The sequence below is a fragment of the Dermacentor variabilis genome, chromosome 4, assembly GCF_050947875.1.
Source record: "Dermacentor variabilis isolate Ectoservices chromosome 4, ASM5094787v1, whole genome shotgun sequence".
Lineage (NCBI taxonomy): Eukaryota > Metazoa > Arthropoda > Arachnida > Ixodida > Ixodidae > Dermacentor > Dermacentor variabilis.
The window spans coordinates 32,207,572-32,228,956 of NC_134571.1; positions in this window are offsets into that span (position 1 = coordinate 32,207,572).

Here is a 21,385-nt window from a genome sequence, read left to right on the forward strand (position 1 = left end):
AAAATATCGGGACTGCACCCCGAAATTATGGTCGGTTGGAACTTCCAGTAGCGACCCCAGATGACGGCGTACACGAATCGAAAAAAAGTTCCGCGAGGTCACTTAAAGACATGGGGCGGAATTCGCAAAGCTTTTCGTTCGTAAGTGCTGTTTTCCATTGGTTGCATGGCTGCCGCTGCTAATCAGATGCCCGACATCATGATCGGGCTTGGACTGCTGAGCACGAGGTCGCGGGATCAAATCTCGGCTACGGCGGGTGCATTTTGATGGGGCGAAATGCGAAAACACCCATGTACTTAGATTTAGGTGCACTTCAAGGAACCCCAGGTGGTCGAAATAATTACGGAGTCCCTCACTCATATCAAATCAAGTTCATAATCAAATCATGGTTTCGGCAGGTAAAACCCCATAAGTTAATTTTTTTTTTTCAATCACGGTCGGGCCATCCAGCGAGCCGAAGAAGCTGCCAAGGGCCAACAACCTTTGGCTGAAACCTTGGCGGGGTCCAGGCCCACCTCACCAAATCGCAGGGCACTGAATAAAGTTATTTGAATGAATGAACGATCGAGTGGAATCTTCCCTTACGAACAATTTTAGAGCAAGTGCTTCTTGTGAGTACGAGCCTAGCAGCTTCCATTCAGTCCCTACATAAACCTTGAGCACGAATAGATCACCGCACGTATCTTGAAGATGCCCAGAGCGAACACGTGCTCAAATAAGTGTTTCGTACTGTACTATAAGAGCATGCAGCGTTTTAATTACCGCGTTTGAAACATATGATGTAACCAATGTTAGTGATGGCCAAACTCCAGTGGAATGTTTTCACATGATGCTATTGAAACGGGGGCACTGCTTTGCTTCAATTTTCTGCCGTTGTCAATGCAATGCGCAGCGTAATGTAATGTATATTTAGTGTACAGGTTGCCTTGTCGCATTTAGAGTACATTTCGCTTGCTAAAGCAAATCCAGATTTTGTCTTTTCTTTCAGGATAACGTATGGTAATTAGTGCACAGAGCGTATTGTTGCCTTTCACTTGCAGGTATGTCCGTACTTATTATTGTATTTTGTTTATTTCTCCGTTTTTTTGTGCGGTATGCAACTTGCCTTTACGAAAGTAAAGATGATGCGTTCGATGCAGACTATTGTGATCACACTGCCTTTGTGATCTCCTGTATATTAATGCGTTACCATTTGGGAGGTAAGTGAAAGAAAAAGTGTATGAGTGTGACCTAAGGAAAGATGGTCACGCTGTAGAGGCAGTTCCTCTCTCTCTCTCTCTCTCTCTCTCTCTCTCTCTCTCTCTATATATATATATATATATATATATATATATATATATATATATATATATATATATATATATATATATATAATGTGGTTTTCCCTATGCTGCCCTCAGAGTAATATCGTGGTTTTGGCGAGTAAAACTGCAGAATTTAATTTTTAACAGGCTGAGCGTTAGCACGATTGTTCTTTTGTTTAGTAAAGCAATGAAGGGGCTAGTTGGTGAACGTTCATGGTTATATTGCGCTATCGTGTTTGTAAAACTGAGCGCAATATAACCATGAATGTTCTTTTGTTCTTTCCGCCAGTTCCTTCTGTCCCCACTAAAGGAGGGCTTCCGCCTAGGATCGCCGCAGATTCTGTTGTGCAACCTAAAAGAGAAGTCTAAGAAAATACATAGCCTCCTACCGGAAGTCTGTACGGTGAAATTCTGGATATGTAGTTTAATATGCCCAGTCCGCTGCTATGTGGCTCAAGGCGACCCCTCTAATCTGAGGTGCTACAACCCCGCTCTACGACCCCTCTCAACTGAGACACTATAGGTATACGTTTACACGAACTGGACGAAAACGGGTCCAGCCTTCAGCAAAACCGACGAAGGTTGAGTCCGTAATGAGTTATACATCAATATTTGTTTGCAAAAGTTGTGCGTTAGAAACGAAATACATTAAACGTACCCATTCTCCTAATCCCGAGTTGTGAGACTCGCCTTCGATGTTCTCCGGGTTCTTCTTCTACATCTTTCGTTGGGATTTTCATAAACCTTTATTGTTATTGGCCTAGTCTATCGCTCCATATTATTTTTTTTCCTTTGATACGAGCCTACCTCTACTTAATTTGTGTTTCATTATGCTTTGCATCTAAATATACTCCCATTTCTTGCTGTAATGCTACCCGACCCTTGGTCCATCCCGCGCAGTTTGCTTTCTAGGTTGTTCCTTCACTTGTGGCGCTTACCCACTACGGGGGATTGGCCAAGAAGCTGGCGTTTAAATGTCAAAGAGAAAGGGGAGGGAGAAAAACTTAAACGAAGAAGTAAATCAGGGTGCGGTAGCACTTTAATAATAATTAGAATATACGGTTACTTGGCACATACAGAAATAAAATTAACTGCAATTAAATATAAACTGCAAATGTTGTGGTATTTGTGTTGGTATTAGCTTAATTTAGAACACACGATCAGTGATTTATTGAGATATGCGATTATTGATTCCGAGAATTAACATGGTACCCTTCTTGTTTCACAGACATAACCGAAAACGGGCATACAAGTGTTCCTTTGGCTAAAGCTCAATGAAGAAACTCCGAGGGAGAAGATATTATGAGAAAAATTCATTCCTAATTTTCGGAATGAAGAGGCGATTTCTTCCTGTGATTTTTAAATGGACGGGATGTTAGTAGAAAATTATCAATGCTTTCATGTTTTTGGCAGGTAGGACACAGAGGGGATGGTGCCAGACCGGACCTGGACAAGTAAATATTGAATGGTGGGATGCGGCAGCGTAATTCTTTTATGGAGATTTCTAAGTTACGTTTGGGACACCACTTATTGCCCACAAAGAAAAGCAAATGAGCAAATTCTGACGTTGGGATTTCCAGTTTTGTAGAATCTTGGAATATAGAAAATTTTCTAGACCTAACCACAGTGACAATAGCCGAAGTAGGCATAACGGACATAACTGGTCCATGAAGACAGTTCCACGCAAGTATGTCAGCCATTTCATTTATGGATATCTCACAATAACCTGGAACCCACACCAAACGTACCAGACTTACGTTTGGAGGGATTAGCGATTTAAATGTATTGACTACAGTAGGTGTCTGAAGATGAAGTGAGTGACGTGCATACTGATAGTGAATCAGTCGATATAACCATTGTTGAATGATTTAAAGGAAGTTTTCGAAGACCTAAGGTAATGGCTGAAAGTTAGCCAGAAATATGGGTGTAAAATGCATGTGACCAGGACATCGACTCGGAGAAAATACCCGCACCCTCTTACTCCTCATTCATTGATGCATCAGTGGCGATCACATTGTCTATTCCCAATTGCGTTAAATGATCTTGTAACATTCCATTTAAATATGTAGCGTTTAAATATACAGGGGTTTGGTATTGGATGGAAATAATCGAATTCAATCTTTATATTAGGCAAGGCTTTGTTTGGGCAAATGATCTCACGTGCAACAACCTTTAATGGCCCTAGCTCAGCTAGTACAAACAAAACCGGAGGTCTATGTAAGCGGGACCAATGCTCATCGGAAAATGCCCTCGTTTCATTAATCAATACAAACTGTGGTCCTCTCAATGAAGATTTGTAAATGTTTAAGTATGTTTTTACTGTTACAATGCAGAACCTGCAAGGAAGAATAGACAGTCGCGCTTGTTGATATTAAACATTGCTAGAAACAAATTTTGGCAACCCAAGACAATTATGTATAGCCTCCCGCGCTAGAAGAACGAAGGGGCTAATCTTGTATGCTTGTCCACCAGAGAATAGCATGCACCCGAATTCCAGTATCGGTCGAAACGTACATTACGAGACTGTCCCTGCGTAGCCCACAGCGACATTCGCCAAGTTTGCTTATCATGCCAACAGCACGTGTTGCCCTAGACTCAACACGATCAAAGTGATTTTGCCAGCTCAGTTTTGCATCGTATGTTACACCCCGACATTTGATAAAGTCAACTTGCGGAATTATTTTCTGCTAGTATTGGAGAGAGATATTAACCGGTACATTCAAAGGAAAAACAATCGACCCACTTTTGTTAAAGGGACTGACAACCAATTTTTGAGGACCCATTTCTTATGGCGCAACGAAAAGCCTCACCCTCGGTAGTGTTTACACCTGCAGCGGTTACTTCCAAAAGCGCGTGGATATTTTGTAAGCAGAATTTTGTTAGTCTCAGGAGCCTCTAAAGAAGAGTCTCTCTCCTCCAGCAACGGTGAGAAGTAAGAGCGATGCCGACAGCCCGCCTCGCAAATTGTGAACAGCCATCCACCGCTCTGCTTTCACAGGAGTGAGTGGAACTGTGGTTAGCCACATATTCTGATCTTCTCAACCACTTTCGAAAATAAAAAGCTGCTACAATAAGTTTGCGTTGTTGTACAGACATTTCCTATATTTGTGCTGCGTTTTCCCCCAAGTACACGCCTACGTCATGGCTCGCCACCGGCGTCATATTCTGTCGATGGACGAGCCAAGCCTACTCATCAAAAACGAAGTTCAAGGCAGCGCCACTTTTCCACTCACTGCAAACGAAGGCATATCTGCGCATTGTAAGTGAGACAAAAAACTTAAATAAAAAAAAAAGTGTACTGCATTTCAATACTAATGAAAATACCTGGAATCACGTACTCTAGTAGAAGGTCACGTGATATGTCGCTTACGCGTCTTCATGTTCTTGCCGCGTGGGGCGCCAAAGGCTACTTTTCGTGACTTTTAGTGAAGAATCAAAAATGAAAACCCACGTTTAATGAAAAAGCAAGGAACGGGGCACGATTTAACCAATACGACAGGCAATCTTTCCATCAGCAGGGTTACCTTGATTCATGTTCCTAGCGGTGGTCGGTCCCTTTCACATTAAGCTACATTCGAATATCCACAAACTAAGCTTCAAGCGTTTCTATGACTGCAGTGTTCTTCGCAATAAGTGAATATCACTCGCAGACGCAAAGAATGTTATGTTGTATGCATATACATTCACTTGTACGTTGTCGCACAGTGGAACTGAGCTTAAAGGAACACTAAAGTGAAACATGATTTCTTCTGCATCAGTAAATTACCGTTCTACAACACGAAGAACACCACTCTTACACCGATAAGACGTTTGGTAAGCCAGAAAAAGCGCAAGAACGAAATACGGTTGGCGACGCCTACTTAAGTTCCCGCACCTGGGGGCTGTGACGTCTTGGATTTTGATGACATCTTCTAGGGCCTACTAATTATGTATAGCGGTACAGACTGACTAGATTGTGTTCTAAAGGAACCAAATATTAAACATGGCAAGTTTCGGGAACCTTTATTCAGCCAAAGCGGCCCAAATGCAAAAACATACTTTGGAATCCCTGACGTCACGCTGACGTACCGGCGCTCGATTTTCGGCGCGAAATTCAAATACTGATACTTGGTCCTTCATTTTCTCATCTAATACTCAAGCTATTTTTTTGAAATGACTGCCTGCAGGGTTCTCAAACAATGCTTCAATAGTCTAAACTGATTTATTGTTTCGCTTTAGTGTCCCTTTAATAATACATTATACAAAATAGGAAAAAGGACAGAACTCTGGGGAACTCCTTTTGATTGCTTATATTTTGGCGTCAAAAAGCCACGGCTGGGAGCAATTTCCTATCTTTTAAAAATTTATATAAACAATTTCTAATATACCAAGAAAAACTCATGCTATTTAAAACGTTAATGAGTATGACATGCACTACACTGTCTTATGCTTTAGCCAAATCAAGGGTCACTAAAGCTGCATATTGCCGCCTGTGTCGAGCGAGCTTAACGCGTCCCTCTAAATCGACATCTGCGCACCATATCGAGCGTCCGGGTCTAAATTCAGTTTTACATGGGCTCAATAATGTATTATCCGTTGAAAATTTCATGATACGAATGTGCAATACTCTTTCTATTAATTTCATAACATTCGAAGTTAGTGAGATTGGCCTTATATTACCTATGTGCATTCCCGCTTCTTGTTTTTTGAGCAAGGGGGATTATTTTCCAGTCAGGAGGAATCCATGCGTTCATAAGGGAGTAGTTAACTATATTAGAGAGGCCTTTTGCGGAGAGGTCAAACAATATTTTCAACATGCCTGATGTAGTGCCACCTGGACCCGTAGCTGCGCCGAGAGCAGCCGAACAACGTGCGCAAGCTCTTCCATTGTCGCCTCTATAAGATCATCCCCAGACAGAGCACCTAACTTTACCTGCAGCTGAATTTTAAAGCTCTTTTCTAAACCTTTAGCAGTTTTATCTAATGATTCTAAGAATGCTTTTGGTGACAGAACAACTGAGTCAATATTTATGGGTGCTGGTATAATCTTGCGAGTGAAGAATCATAACAGGGCTTTTATGACGTAATAGTTCTGCGGACACCCGCAAGGTGTGGAGAGGTAATTAATAAATGGATAATGAGACGTCTCCCACCTTGCGGGTTTCCGCAGAACTATTGCATCGAACTCTTGCCTTCGCTTCGAGTTGTTGAGAAGTTCGACTTCACCCTGCCATCTGCTAGCCGCCTCGTTAGCTCAGACGGTAGAGCGGCTGCCCCGGATAGTCGGTGGTCCCGGGTTCGAGTCCCGGACCAGGACGAATTTTTCCGCAACTGCGAGGCTTTTCTTTCGAGGAAACCGTACGGGTTTCCTTTGTAGCAATCGCTACAATTAGGTGGACGTCTCATTTTCCTTTTATTAGGGCTTTTTATTATAACTTTTCAAAGAGTTTTTCATCACAATTATCCATCGATAAGGAAACTTCTCTTTGAAACATAGGAGCAGCATAATTATGGTTAATCAAATTATTAGGGCACTGGTTAAAAATTTCGCCGACAATTACGATACTCCCAGTGTGACATTCGAGCGCAGCTCTATACGCGTTTTCATTTCGCGTTATATTGGCGGGCGGGGCAATCTGTCTCGTGTGGCACGTTGCAAACGGAGCGAAGTGTGATGCGACTGCCTCGCTAATCTGGAGATTGCGACAGCCAGCGCGTGGGTCACACGTGGGCGTGATTCACACTAGCCGCCGCGCCGACAGACCTCCCTGACGACGCATACTACTCTCGCACCATCTCGCAGCCATCGTCCCTGTACTGCGCTTTTCTTCTCACCCTTTCGCCATACCCTCCCCCTCCGCTTTCCTGTTCGCGTCTTTCTTCCGCCGCTGCGCTCCTCGTCCGCCCAGTTACGCCGACGGCGAAGTTCCTTCCGTGTAGCTTTTCGGCGTCTATACTTTCGCCCGCAATCACTATTCCGCCATGGACAATCAGTACCCCCTTTTGTTGATGATACTACAAACTCTGACTTTTTTAATGGTACGTTTCAAATCTGCCCAAAGGCTCATCGCTTTAATACTCTTTGCGTACCTGCCATAGATGAGAAAGTCGGCTGTAAACGACTTTCAAATTTTGAATAGTCCACAATATCTTCGCATGATTATTGGGAGGTTGTTAATATTATTACGATATCATCGAGCGATGCTCAAGGGACGAGCCGCCGCGAGAACGATGGCGAAGTGGGTCTGTGCCCTTGGCGCGGGCGAGTGTCGGCCTGGTGGTCTGGCTCCAGTGTAAATATCCTGTATATAACCTCTTTCATCTGTGTTTTTCGACACATAACATTCTGGTGGAGGTCCGCGATCCCCGTCCTCACCACGGAACTCCGGAGTGGTCGGCACATCGATCTTGTCACCATGCGTCACGGTGACAAGACAGCCTCTGCAACGGCTTCGGCTTGTCCGACTGCTCCAATCATCACGGTTGCCCAACATCGCGATCCTGGTGTTTTCTGTGGCCTGGAGGGAGATGACTTTGACGAATGGATCAAGCTCTATGAACACGCCAGTGCTAATAACAGGTGGGACCCAACGATCATGCTCGCCGATGTCATCTTTTATCTCGGCGGCACCCCACGCGTGTGGCACCAAACGCATGACGACGAGATAAACGGTTGGGACAGCTTCAAAGAAAAGCTCAGGGAACTGTTCGGCGACTCCATTGGGCGCAAGGCTGCCGCGAGAAAGGCTCTTGCGTCTCGTGTTCAGACATCAACAGAGCCGTACGCTTCATACATCCTCGACGTCTTGGCTCTCTGCCGCAAAGCTGACAATACGATGTCTGAAGCAGATAAGGTGTCGCATGTGCTAAAAGGCATCGCCGACGATGCTTTCAATTTGCTTGTTTTCGGTCACGTCTCGACTATCAACGCCATCTTTAAAGAATGCCGTCGCCTTGAACAAGCTAATAGCCGCCGTATCACGCATCACATCACGTGGCTGCCCAACACTGCTGCTACGTCGACATATGAGGGTCGACCGCGTCAGACCACCTCCTGTGACGATGTAACCCGTATTGTTCGCCGCGAGCTCGAGGCCGCCTGTTTGCCAGCTTTCGCCGCGACGCCTCCCGATCCACCAGCAACCACGATTGCGCTGATTCAGGCCGTCGTCAGACAGGAATTTGAGAACATGGGTCTCAACTTCGTGTGTTCATCGTCTCCACCCTTGGTTCCCCAGTTCTCTAGCAGCCCTCCTCGTCCCCGGCAGTCCTTTTCTGCCACATCTCACCGCAAACCGTCCGAATGGTGTACCCCTGTGACAGGCCGATCTGCTTCCACTGCTGTCGCATCGGCCACGTCGCTCGTCACTGCCGCAACCGATGGCCACCACCTCCTCGGATATACACCGCCACTCATTCCCGCCCCTCTGGACCTTCTGTTCCCTATGCCACCCGTCATGAACCTATTGCCGCTGATGCTCCTGCCCCGAACCTTAGCTACAGCCGCTCTCCCTCACCTCGACGCGACCAGTCTTGTTCTCCCCAACCCCGTCGCTTCTCTCCGTCGCCTATCACCTCGCGGGTCCAGCCGGAAAACTAGGTACTGCAGCTTCTGGAGGTGAAGCTGCGTTGTCCACCCTGCCCTCAAATCCTCTGCTCACGTTACACACGAACCAAAACCTTCCTTACGTTGACGTTGATGGCTATCCTGTCACGACACTCATCGATACAGTTGCGCATCTTTCTATTATGAGCGCTGCCTTCCGGCGACGACTGAACAAGCTCCTCACCCCAGCGTTGGCACGCGTCGTCCGCGTTGCGGATGGCGGTACTGTGCCTATCATCGGCATGTGTACGGCACCTGTCAGCATCGCCGGCCGCCACACTCCTGTCCTCTTCACCGTGATTGCTCATTGCCCCACGACCTCATTCTCGGCCTCGATTTTCTCTCCGCGCATTCCGCTCTTATTGACTGCTCTTCCAGTACCGTTCACCTTGAGTTGCCGATTCTCACAGAACCTTCTGACACACACCAGGGCCGCCTGCACCCCACCGGCTTTATTTGCCTGCCGCCAAAATCAATAGCCTATATTGAACTCTTGTCTTCCCCACCAGTCCCTGATGGCGAGTACCTCGTCACTCCTCTGCCCGACATTCTACTACAGTATGATGTTACCGTGCCTCACAGTATACTTACTATTACTGCGAACCGCACTTTCGTGTCTATCTTTAACTTTGGATTGGCAAAGCAAATTCTACCGCAAGGTATTTGCCTTGCCAACGTTGATTGTCTCGGCGACCATCACGTGGCAACTTTATCGACTGATGCTTCTTGCGAGCTTAGCAGGCCCATTGTGCCAGCCTCGGCCGCCGATACCAAGACACAAAAAATGGTTGCGACGGACTTATCTTCGGCGCAGGCTGAAGACCTTTACCAAGTGTGATCGTCCTACAGAGATATTTTCGACTTCGACGATCGCTCTTTAGGCCAGACGCTCGTGGTCAAGCATCGGATTCGTACTGACGATGCTACTCCTATTCACCGACGACCGTATTGAGTTTCTGCGTCGGAACGCCGAGTGATTCAAAGTGAAGTCAACAAAATGCTAGACAAAAACATCATTGAGCCTTCTTCGAGTCCCTGGGCGTCACGTGTAGTGTTGGTTCAGAAGAAGGATGGCACGTGGCGCTTCTGTGTAGACTACCGCCATCTGAACAACATTACTAAGAAGGACGTCTACCCGCTCCCACGTATAGACGACGCCCTTGACTGCCTCCACGGTTCCAGCTATTTCTCTTCTATTGATCTTCGTTCTGGATACTGGCAAATTGCTGTTAGCGATATGGACAGAGAAAAAACCGCATTCATCACACCTGATGGCCTATACCAATTTAAGGTAATGCCGTTTGGATTATGCAACGCCCCTGCCACCTTTGAGCGTATGATGGACTCCTTGCTCCGTGGTTTCAAATGGTCCACATGTCTCTGCTACCTCGACGACCGTCATCGTCTTCTCGCCCACGTTCGACACTCACCTTGAGCGTCTAACAGCTATACTTGATGTATTTCGAAAGGCGAAGCTGCAACTTAACTCGTCGAAATGTCGTTTCGGCCGCGGCCAAATTACTGTTCTGGGCAACCTCGTTGACGCTTCCGGAGTACAGCCTGATCCCGACAAAACTCGCGCTTTCCGAGACTTTCCGGTTCCCAGCACAGCCGCAGACGTTCGAAGTTTTGTCGGGCTATGCTCGTACTTTCGTCGTTTTGTTCAAAGTTTTGCGGCAATTGCTAGACCCCTCACTAATCTTTTGAAGAAAGGCGTACAATTCTCGTGGGGTACTGCAGAAGCCGCCGCCTTCTCTCGTCTCGTCACTCTTCTCTCGTCACCACCCATTCTCGCCCACTTCGACCCTGATGCCCCTACAGAATTGCGTACAGATGCCAGCGGTCATGGCGTAGGTGCCGTCTTAGCCCAGCGTCAGTGTGGCCAGGATCGCGTTATTGCTTATGCGAGCTGCCTCCTCACACCATCGGAGCGCAACTATTCCATTACGGAACGAGAATGTCTTGCTGTAGTCTGGGTGGTTGCGAAGTTCCGTCCTTACCTCTACGGTCGCCCTTTTTCCGCAGTCACTGACCATCATGCTCTCTGCTGGCTCTCATCCCTAAAAGATCCTGCAGGCCGGCTTGGTCGATGGGCTTTGAGACTACTAGAATTTTCGTATTCCGTGGTCTACAAGTCTGGCCGCCTGCGCCAAGACGCTGACAGCTTGTCGCGTTACCCTGTTGACGACCCTGACTCCTCCAATTTTACCAGTGCTGCTTGTGTATTCTCTGTGTCGCAGCTGCTTCATTTCGGCGACGAGCAGTTGGACGGTGGTCACTACTAGTCGTGGCATCGACCACAGCCCAAGAAGAGATGGAAACGCCTGAGCTAGCAAATGTCAAATCTAGGACAGATCGCGACTCAGAACGCACGAAAGTGGCAACTTTAGCATTTAAACATGTGAAATTATTAACATTCGTCCAATCCTATGAACGATTTCCAAGTGAGTCAGTGCGGAAACCCCATGACACATGATGCGAATCGAGGTCACCCGCAAACAAAATGTTATTTTTGCGATAGGCCACTGTGACATCAAGTAAATGTATGTCTTGTACTCCAGTTGGAAAGTACGAGATCATTATAGAAAGCGGGTCGCAACTTGAAATAGTTTTTTTAATATCAACATTTCAAATTCGGAAGATTGAGTTTGATGTGAAATTTTTTGCTTTGTGACAGAATCCCGCGTGGTTAATACGTGCAACAGGCACATGCATGAGTGTCTGCCCAGCTCAATTTGACTATGGTGGAAAGAGCTTCAAAAGGACTAATTTCAAAGCATGCTCACTGTATTAAAGTGGGAGAAAATGACCAACACAAGATTCTCAGAACTTCTGAGAAGCTTCTCAGAAGAGGAACATGGTAGTCGTAACGTTGAGGAGTAGTCGAAAAAGCGTTATGGGTTAGAAACGAAACACAGGTAGACGAGCTCCAGATGAGATAAGGAAGTAGATTGAGGCGGTTTTTGTAAAAGAACGTCAGGTAATAGGGATTGTGTTAGAGTAACCGAACTGATGGCCCTCGTTGTTGTCAAATTAATAGGCATTGTTTCGAGTAATGTAAGCTTCTTATGCAATTAGAATTCTTTGTGAACTTCACCCAGATTTTTTTGTTGTGCTGGGCGCAATCAAACCCATGTCAAATGTACTCAGATAAACCTTGTCTGAATATATACTTTGAAGCCGTGCGTAGACATGCATGCACCGTGCGCAAGCTTTGCGACACAGCCGCTAGACGGCGCAGCGTGTCCAGAGGGAAGCACGAGAGCGGAGCCCGGTTGCAGTACATGCCTCATACATGACGCGCTTCGCTAGCGGTAAAACAAGGTGGATCGTTACATTGCCTCCATGCTGATCGCCTTAAAGTCCACAGTCATTTTGAGATGGTTCCTGCTGGATTTCTTTCATTGTCTTTATCATCGCCATCTTAAATTTCTCCATTTGATTCCCTTCCCCCTATCCCAACACTAAGTAGCAGGTTAGAACATAGGTCGGCCTCACAGCTTTTGTCTCATAATAAATCTCTATCGCTTGTCCACTCCAGACGTGACATAAGAGATAAGGTTAAAGAATTGTGATATCGCGAAGTTTTCATTGCGGAGTTGCAGTTGCAAAATGTATGTTAACTTCCCAAAAATTTCAATTTACCTCATTTTTCGCTTGAAAGAAGACATATGAAAGAGTTCTACTCTTCAAACATTCATTAGACTTTGACACTCTCATTAGTTTGGAACGTATATTACAACGAATTTTATTCAAATCTGTCCGGTGGTGACCACGGGCTGTAACGTAAAACTATTCCAATATGTTTGTATTCCAATACCCTGACATCAAAATCATGTAACCGCCGACGCAAGCACCGGGCGGTGAACCGGAGCTTTGTTTCAACAGCCCCATGAAATGCTTTCCTCGTTTATAGGAGGTCACTTTTATTTGCTTCCATAGCAAATAGCATTGCCTACCTTGACAGGTTCTTTTTATGTAATTGGCCGAGAATCAATCAATCAATCAATCAATCAATCAATCAATCAATCAATCAATCAATCAATCAATCAATCAATCAATCAATCAATCAATCAATCTGGCCTATTTCACAAACAGACAGAGGAGAGGCGGATAAAAGCTGCCAATCAGCAGCTCGATGAGCCCGCTGCCCCCATTACAGAGGTTCACAGCAGCACAGACAATTATATATCACATCTAAATAAACCTAATTAGAAATTTCATCGTTAAGTTATAAAATGAAATAAGCTTCTCGTGTTTACGCCTTTCAAGCTCGACTTGATTTACGGACGAGAAAGTAATTCAAAATTAATAGATTCATAATTATAGAGTAGACATGACAACATATAGCACAAGCGTTGCATTCCGGAGTTTAAATGCGTGGTTGGTGCCATCCATATTTCGCCTCTCCTTGTCTCAACCATGTTCTTTCTTTTCCAAACACGAAATCGCTGTCAAATACTTCAGTTCTTTTTTTATTTTTCAAATTTAACTCGCACACTTGATCTATAGTGGTACAACTGGAGTACTCTAATGACATGAACACTGATAAATAAATCAGCTGCTGGTATCCCAAAAGGGGTATTATAGGCATACCAAATGAACCGTTCTTATATCAAATTTATTTTTGCAGGTTAGAAAGCCTCGTGGTACCCCAAAGAGTACGCAGTAGGTCAAGTGAGAGTAGAACTAGAAATTAAAGATAAGTTGTTTCACCTGTGTAGAGACAAGGTGTTTGAGGCGACCAATTATCCTTGTTATGCGAGTAATCTTTTCTATTAGAAGCTTTACGTGGCTATCCCAGAACATATTCACAGAAAACACCACGCCTAGGCACTTAAAATCATCAAGTTTAATGCTACGACAGTTTAAAATAATATGTACATGTGGAGGGATCTCTTTGTTCTTTGGCCTAAAAATAATCGCCTTTGTTTTGCTCTCATTAATTTTCACACCATTTGATAATAACCGTACTGCTGTTAATTTTTGTACCGTGTCATTACCGATGTCCACAAGTTTATTTTATTACCACGGTAGGAAATATCGAGCGCCGGCCAGTCGTTCAAAAAAAAAAAAAGAAAAAAAAAGACCTCTCGGTTTAGACTCCCCTTGTGGGGCCGAAACGTCTTTTTTTTTTCCTTTTTGTTTTGGAGGACTGGTCGGCACTCGATATTTCCCGCCACGAATTTTCCCGACCAGACGGGTGTCCGTCGAACCCTGGATTTCTTATTTTATTACCAAAAAAGAAAATGGTGTCATTGGCATACCTAATAAACATTGCACAATTAATACGTACCTCATCACTAAATAAACGATAGAGGACCTAATACACTCTCTTGCGGAACACCGCAAAGTACCTTCATATTATCTGACCTCGATTTATTTATTTCGACGATTTGTTGCCGATGGCGTAAGTAAGGTTTTAGTAGCTCCAGTGTGCAACCCAGTAAGCCATAATGACTAAGCTTATTATTGAAAGTTCGTGGTTAAATAAACCAAATGCCTTAGTATAATCAATGAACAGTCTAACCATTACAAATTTATTTTAAAACTCTGTTAGAATGCATTCTTTTTGTTGTAGTAATGCTAGTTCCGATTTGTATTTTGCGAAAACCGATTTTGAAACTCTCTTAGCAGTTTGCATTTCCAACAAAACTTGATATCGTTATTTCTGTTACGTTCTCGAAGGCTTTAAAAAATATGACAGGGCAGATACATGTCTCTAATTTAATTCATTGCGATCGCCCTTTTTATACAACATTACTACTTTCGCGATCTGCATTTTACAAGAGGCGAGGAACAGCCGGAAGTGGAGGCGATTTTGGTAGGGCCGAGCTAGAGCAGTGAAAATAATGAGATCAGCATTCCGGGCAAGTTACTCAAGCTTTATTGCAAACAAAAAAGACACGGACGTCAGAGAAGAAGACACACCAAGCACAAATTTTCAGCTAAGTTTATTGTACCAATGAATCGGTTTATACATGGGAAGCATTATAGACTGCGCATGCGCTTACATGAAAACGAACTGCGCATTCGTGTGACATAGTTATGAGCCATGTGATGCCGCCTGCAAGAAACTCCAAAAAACGGCGCTAAAACGAATGCTCAGATAAAACAAAAGGTGGAAGAGTGATGTAGAGTTCAAAGGGCTCGAAAATATAATAGTGCCACGCAAAATTTTTTATTATGCGCAAATAAATCCATTCTCCTCGGCAGGCCCGAGTAGCCAGTGCCAGAGTGACTGGCAGGCAGTGCCCGTCTATTCCTTTCGGAAGGGGGAAATTTTCGGTTATTCCGAAAAAAAAAAGCTGTTTTGTTCGGCATAACAATGGATCTTTAATGTGTGCATGTCGCTCCTACGTGGTGAGTTTTCACGGCTTTGTTACGTCGCGTGACAGACAGGCAAAGTGGGCGCAGTCCGAAAACTTTTAACCAATAGCGGTAGGCTAATGGTGAAAAAGGCGTAGAACGAGACTTTTCCTTTTGTCACTGTGTACACGTTATAGCTGATAGGGAAGTTTCGCAGTTTTTGTCACGTTGCTCGACAGACAGGTGAAATGGGGGTGGCCCGAAGAACTTACAAATCGTTGAGGGCTGATTGCAGAAATGGAATAGAAACATTTAGAATAGCTTTACGTTACAGGGCCTCACGTTTGCGTTTAACACGCATTTTAATGCGGGTAGGGCCCGATGTTCTCGTATTCACACAGAGCGTTTTCATGAAACCGACAGCAGCGGGTCGAGTCGGCTTGTCGGGCTAGAATCTGGTTGTCGAGTTCATGCAAACACCATCTGGTCCCGTTGAGCGAGCGTCGAATCGGGTTGCCTCAGCCCGAGTACGTGGGTAAGGTTGACCCAACCCGACCCGTTCGCAGAGCGCACGCAAACGCGGATGGGTCAGGCCTGCCAACGCTGAGGGACCAATGAGACGCGAGATGCACCGACAGCGGGAATGGTGTCAGGACAAGGTAAAGGCAAGCGCTGTGCGGTGCAGCCTCAGCGTAACGATAACAGCAATGAAACAGAGCTGTTGCAGACGGCCGGGGGGAACCGGAATAAAGTCCTGTTCAAACGCTTTGATGGCTTGGCGTCGACGTTGCGTGCCGCAATGCCCAGACAACTCCGAAGCAAATTCATGTAAACGCAGTCATGCCGCAGTCGGTCAGACTTTGACATGACTTGCTCGCATCGTGTTCATGTAAACGTAGCCACATACGGGCCTTGACTCGAGGCTTGAAACGTGGTGGTGACTAGTGTTGCAACGCTCGCTGCATTGACCTTTCTGCTCATTCTACTCTCAGCCCCTTAAATACGTTGTTAAGAAAAGAAGCTTCAGCTCGGGGCCTGTTAGCTCCGATCTCTATTCAAATGGAAGTAAAACGCTAAAAACGCTGTTATTAAGCAACCGATGGACCGACTCGTATGAAATCTATTGCATTTGAGATGAAATGTTAAATTATAGCGACTGTAGGAAGCGGAACATTGATGTACGACTCCTAGTTATAGCACGAAGTTTGCGAAATATGCACAAAAATAACTCTGCACAAAAATAAGGTCGTCGCTCTGTAAACTGCACCTGTTAGAGCACATCAAGCAGACAAATTTGACATATGAATTTACCGTTCACGTGAAATTGTTGCAATGTTTTAGCGGGTTTTGAAGAAGTCCTACTCTCAAGTTAGTTTTAGATTTCAGAGCCATCAATAGGACAATTTTGTCCGCTTTAGATGCATCATTACGTATAATTTATAGAATTGGGAGATTGTTTTTTTGTCGTTGGTTCACAAAGTTCATAAACCACGTAAACAAGTTGGTCAACTTCATTTTTTGTTTTCTGGAATGTTGCAATTCTAATTTTTTCTAAAAATAATTGATGACATAAAATGAAAATTGTCTTCCTACTGTTACTAGGTTTTTATAACAGTTATTTTTTTTCAAATGCTACAAATCTCATCGAACTTCTCATCGAAATCTCAGCTCAGAGGTTGCCGAGAAAAACGATTTCCCCGTTTCAATGCATTAAGTTGTTTAACAAGCAATCGAAGCTAGTCTCGTGAGTTGCTTAGTCATCGTCAGTTATCGTTAGTTACCTTTCTCGTAATTGGGCGGACTGATTCATTCCATATCTTGTCTTCTTTTCCATCTTTCCCCCAGTTTAAATTTAATTACATTCCGGGGTTTCACGTGCCAACGTTACAATCTGGTTATGTGGTATACGCCGTAGCGAGGAATTCCGGATTAGTTTTGACCGCTTGGGGCTTCTTGCATCTAAGTCTAAGTAAACAAGCGTTTTTGCATTTCGCCCCCATCGGAAATGCACCGGAATCAAACCCGCGACCTGGAGATCAGGAGCACAGCACAGTAGCCACTGGGCAACCGCGGCGGGCAAAGGCGTAGCAAAGGAGTTCGGGGTGGCGTTGGAGAGGGGGAGGGAAACCGGGGCACGTTGATACGCAGGTTATGTTGCAAGTATTGCAGGTTATATTGCAGGCGTACTCAGGGCGTGACACGTAATCTGCTCCATGCTCTTTAGAGCTGGCAGCGCCGGCGTGTATTAATATGTCGCTCACTTGGCAGACCGACATTATCTACACATTGTTTTCGCTGATTGGCTCACGCGTTCCGCAGCTTACGCTGCACTGCACTGCAATAGTGTACAGCTGCCCGAGTTTGGTGACCGATCGACACTGTCTTCCTGCAACGCTTAACGTTACTCGTATCAATCACTGCGCTTCATCTACTGAAGATCAAGCGATGAAACACAATTGCGTTTGGCAAAGCTTGGGAGTGGAGGTTCGGGTTCGCCTCTGTATAAAAGGTACATCATGATAATGCATATTGTTTGTTAGTGCAGTGTGTATGTTCTCCTTTATATATTGTCCCATTTTCTATATAGAGTTGTATCTGTAGGCTTACCAGGGGCATTAGACCCGGCTTCTGTTTTCAAGGCCTCCCGGGAATTCGCATGCGGGCATCTTGGCGCGTACGGATATCCCGAGATGCGTAAGCTGCTGCAGCCGCTTAGCTACGCGCGTACACAGCGCTCAATGTGGGTCGACCTTTATGTAATGCACAAGACGGAGCGAATAGTCGTGGACTCCAAATCATGAATACCAAATGGGTGCTATTAGTGCGGCTGGCTGCCGTATTATACGAACACGCTGGGAGTATAGGTGACGACTTTCCGAGGTAATTTTTTTTTTGTCCGAGCACGATCAGGAAAGCGGACAGGTTCAGCACGGCTGCGTGGGCGACCATTCCTGGCCGAGCTCGAGGTACTCGTTGAAGGTTTCGCGAATGGCGCGTACACGGTCGAAGCTTCTCGGAGCGCCGTTGCACGTGCCGTCGTAGTCTGCGAGGTCCACGTCGAAGACGGCCCAGCCGTGCACGAGCTCGGGGAACATGTTGCGGAGCGCGCACATCTGCGGCGGAGAGACGGCGCGAGTGTGAAACGGACAAATTCGCTCACGTCGAGTAAGCAGTTGCACCTTAATGCGTTTTATTTTCGAGTACGATACCGCGGCATCGATAAAAGCCGACGCGGTCCTGGCACGGCTGTTGTGCGGCGGCATGACGAGATCTTACCAACCATAAAGCGCCAAAAAATGTTCAAAGAACACAGCCGGAGACAAATAATCTAGACCGCAGATTAAAGCCGAGCGCTGCGGGTACCGGGTCTTACCTTGAAGCGAAAACTCTCTTTCGTGTCGAACAGGTAAAGGCGCTTCTTCGTCGCAGAGGGGAACCGAGCGATTACTGTGCCATTTCCGTACTTGATATCTCGCGGGTAGTTCGGATGCCTGCACATCTATCAGAAAGAGAGGAGAGAAAAATAGCACTTTGCTTCAGAATGCGAAGCAAATTGACAACTCGAGGAAGGCAGCTGCTTCCTCCTTTGCCCTTTCCTCTTTCTAAAGACATTTGCCGGATGCCTGTAAGTGTCCACTCTGTGGACATGTCTGCTTCGCCTGCTGCTGAAGTGCTGATTGGCTGGTGGCGCCTGTGTCCTTCTCACGCGTACCCCTGTGCAACCAATTAAAACTCTTCATCAGCGGGTAAAATTGACATATCCACTAAGTGGAAACTTGCAAGATAACCCCCCACCGCTCCCGCCCACCTACCCACCTACTTCGAGTGCGACGCAAGTACCGAAATGTGGGGCACCGTTGCAAGTGACGCGTGCACAAACCTCTCTTATGGGCACTCGCGCGGGTCCTTTGTCGCAGAACGCTCCAATGCGGGTTTTCCAGGGCACATCGTAGGCCAGCACCGCCATAGTGAGCGTAAAGCAAACAGTGGTGGTTGGGCTCAGGTACTCGGCCTCGGATAGGTGATGCGCCACGTCCAACTGCGTTGACAGATGCGATGCGGCTGTAGTTAACTGGAGCTCATCCAGTTATAAAGGGAGGCAACGGCACTGCGTCCGATGCGGCGTGCGGTGCGTCGGAAACACGTGCCACGTTTACGTGAATACGACGCTAGCGTATCACATTTCCTAGCGCGTCATCATAATGAGATGCACCAGCATTAACACGTTTGATAATCAATCAATCAATCAATCAATCAATCAATCAATCAATCAATCAATCAATCAATCAATCAATCAATCAATCAATCAATCAATCAATCAATCAATCAATCAATCAATCAATCAATCAATTTGGCATTCATTACAGCATCTGCACATAAGGAACGCGAGCACAAGAACAAAAAGCTGCTAAGTAGCAGCTTGACATGATTCTTGGCGCTATCCTTGGCAGCGAAAAACAACGGTGACCGAAACGCGTTCGCGAGTCTGTTTTTATCCAGCGGACTTCGCCTTTATGTGGAAGCTAACGAGGTGAGCGAAATTCAGATGTCACGCGTTGACTCTCTCTGCACTTCACGGCATTTTCTACCCGGTTACATGAATTAGCCTCCAAGTGACTTCATCCACCCAAGCTTCCCTCGACCGGCGCATCATGCCCGTTTATGTGAATCATCATCATCATCATCATCATCATCATCATCATCATCATCATCATCAGCAGCAGCAGCAGCAGCAGCAGCAGCAGCAGCAGCAGCAGCAGCAGCAGCAGCAGCAGCAGCAGCAGCAGCAGCTTGGTTACGTCAACTGCAGGGCAAAGGCCTCTCCCATACTTCTCCAACTACCCCGGTCATGTACTAATTGCGACCACGTTGTCCCTGCAAACTTCCTAATCTCATCCGCCCACCTAACTTTCTGCCGCGCCCTTCTACGCTTCCCTTCCCTTGGAATCAAGTCCGTAACCCTTAATGACCATCGGTTATCTTCCCTCTTCATTACATGTCCTGCCCATGCCCATTTATTTTCTTTGATTTCAACTAAGATGTCACTAACTCGCGTTGGTTCCCTCACCCAATCTGCTCTTTTCTTATCCCTTAAGGTTACAGCCATTATTCTTCTTTCCATAGCTCGTTGCGTCGTCCTCAATTTAAATAGAACCCTTTTCGTAAGCCTCCAGGTTTCTGCCCCGTACGTGAGTACTGGTAAGACACAGCTGTTACACACTTTTCTCTTGATGGATAATGGCAACCTGCTGTTCATGATCTGAGAATGCCTGCCAAACGCACCCCAGCCCATTAATATTCTTCTGATTATTTCAGTCTCATGATCCGCATCCGCGGTCTCTACCTGTCCTAAGTAGATGTATTTCCTTACCACTTCCAGTGCGTTTATGTGAATGCGATGCGCTGCTGCCGGATTCTTACAAATGCGGCTGTGGTTACACCAAACAATTTAACTTGTTGGGCACTGTTGTTTGTGTGACTAAGTCGTACGCTGGATAACAACGCGCAATCAAGGCATGTGCGTCAAAACACTTCGATCCGTAGTATGACTCGCCGGATATTGTTACTGTGCATATTTCACACCATATGACACGGTGTCGGAAAGATCGTTGCTCGGAGTGGACAGCCGGAACCCGTTGGAAACACACTGGCTGCTGTGGTTCGTGATACGCGTCGGATCGCACGCAGAATTGTGCCACGTTTTTCCTGCTTAACAAAGCGTAGTCATGGCGCGGAGCGATGTGGGCCCACCAACGCCCGGGTGACGTTACGGCGAAAATTAATCGAAAATGCGTTCCATGCGCCCCCTCTTAGAATGACACTTACAATGGCCGGCGGGTGGCGTCCTTCCGGAGATCTGAGGGCAGTGGGGGGAACGACTACTCTGCCGCTGTCCTCGGACGCCATCAAGTGAGTGGTGAGGATCAAGACGTCCACGGGGAGGAGACTGCACACGATAGGGTCAGCGAATGACCATCGTGAGCAACGGTGATCCCCCTTTATAGGGCGTAAGGCTAGTGCTACTGCGTGATTCGAGCCCATAAGCGCATGCTGAGGAATAATGTATAGAATGTTAGGAATAGTTCACTTAAAGAACCGTGCGCGTGCTAAGTAGGAAGGCTGGCTAAAATTGCTTCATGCTTCAGCGAGTCCTTGCGGACATGAGTCCGGATACCTCCCAGTGAAT